Source organism: Oncorhynchus keta, chromosome 19, assembly GCF_023373465.1.
Source record: "Oncorhynchus keta strain PuntledgeMale-10-30-2019 chromosome 19, Oket_V2, whole genome shotgun sequence".
Classification (NCBI taxonomy): Eukaryota; Metazoa; Chordata; class Actinopteri; order Salmoniformes; family Salmonidae; genus Oncorhynchus; species Oncorhynchus keta.
Window position 1 is genome coordinate 86,002,482 of NC_068439.1, and position 1,798 is coordinate 86,004,279.

The 1,798-nt window shown below is 41.2% G+C and overlaps 1 protein-coding gene across 3 annotated transcripts in view; it reads left to right on the top strand.

Moving 5' to 3' along the window:
* Positions 1–1,577, top strand: part of LOC127909582 (transcriptional activator Myb-like) — a 74,210-nt gene extending 72,633 nt beyond the window's left edge. For all 3 annotated transcript variants that reach the window (XM_052471694.1, XM_052471695.1, XM_052471696.1), the window contains one exon: positions 1–1,577. This exon is cut by the window's left edge. The gene's annotated coding sequence lies outside the window, so the exon portion shown is untranslated.
* The last annotated feature ends 221 nt before the right edge of the window (positions 1,578–1,798 follow it).

Here is a 1,798-nt window from a genome sequence, read left to right on the forward strand (position 1 = left end):
CAGACAGACAGACAGACAGACAGACAGACAGACAGACAGACAGACAGACAGACAGACAGACAGACAGACAGACAGTGAGAGAGAGACAGACAGACAGACAGACAGACAGACAGACAGACAGACAGACAGACAGACAGACAGACAGACAGACAGACAGACAGACAGACAGACAGACAGACAGACAGACAGACAGACATATTTTGTATTCATGGGTTGTTTTGTCACCATATTGTTGTGATCTTCTGATCTGACGCCTGACTGAGCGTTCTACTCAATACATCGTCAATGGTGAAGATTGAATCAAAAGTGTCGGCTTGGAAGCACAATGCCATTCAAAAGGAGGCATTACATTAGTGGGAAAACCTTTTGTCATCATTTTGATGTCGCCAGATTGACTTTAGATGCAGTATAACGTTAGCTAGCTAGCTAAGATTGATGGCAGGCCGCCAGATTGACTTTAGATGCAGTATAACGTTAGCTAGCTAGCTAAGATTGATGGCAGGCCGCCAGATTGACTTTAGATGCAGTATAACGTTAGCTAGCTAGCTAAGATTGATGGCAGGCCGCCAGATTGACTTTAGATGCAGTATAACGTTAGCTAGCTAGCTATGATTGATGGCAGGCCACCAGATTGACTTTAGATGCAGTATAACGTTAGCTAGCTAGCTAAGATTGATGGCAGGCCGCCAGATTGACTTTAGATGCAGTATAACGTTAGCTAGCTAGCTAAGATTGATGGCAGGCCACCAGATTGACTTTAGATGCAGTATAACGTTAGCTAACTAGCTAAGATTGATGGCAGGCCGCCAGATTGACTTTAGATGCAGTATAACGTTAGCTAGCTAGCTAAGATTGATGGCAGGCCGCCAGATTGACTTTAGATGCAGTATAACGTTAGCTAGCTAGCTAAGATTGATGGCAGGCCGCCAGATTGACTTTAGATGCAGTATAACGTTAGCTAGCTAGCTAAGATTGATGGCAGGCCGCCAGATTGACTTTAGATGCAGTATAACGTTAGCTAACTAGCTAAGATTGATGGCAGGCCGCCAGATTGACTTTAGATGCAGTATAACGTTAGCTAACTAGCTAAGATTGATGGCAGGCCACCGGATTTTAGCTAGCTAACGTTAGAATTTGCTAGCTATTTTTTTTTTTACAAACTTTGCTATAACTAAGTAAATTTGATGACATGATAATGCTGACAAAGATGTTTTTTCCTACTAAATATTTGACTACTTTTAGCAACGTCATCGTATTTCCAGGCGCTATAGTGTCATTTAGACAAAACAGTAATTAGCCTCTGCCCAGAAAGACCACTGTAGGGCACCACTATGGCGCCGCCGATAGATGGCGGCTTGAGAACGTTGATAACAACGACGCGACCGAGTGACGGAGGTGCAACCTATGAATGGTTTTGTTATTAGTGTGGATCCTGTGGGTAGTTTGTGGTATTGAATGTTGTATTATAAAGCAGGGAGAAAAATGATGTGCCCTATAAATGAATAATAATGGGGCTGTGTTTTTAATAATTATACGTTTTTAATATTTGAATATAAAAAAAAACAAGCTGATTTTAATTTATTTGCTTTATTTCGACAAATATGTTTTTTTTTTGTTTTGTACCGCCGGGCCTATCGAGCGACAGTGTTTAAAACCTAACCCCTGACCCCTGACCCTAGCATTATTACAGGTTAAAACCAAAGTAAATATGATTCAACGATAGCTACTATTCCACTCACAATACACCTTTAACTTGTTGAGAGACCTTTACAAAGCCATATCATAGATATATGAGTGT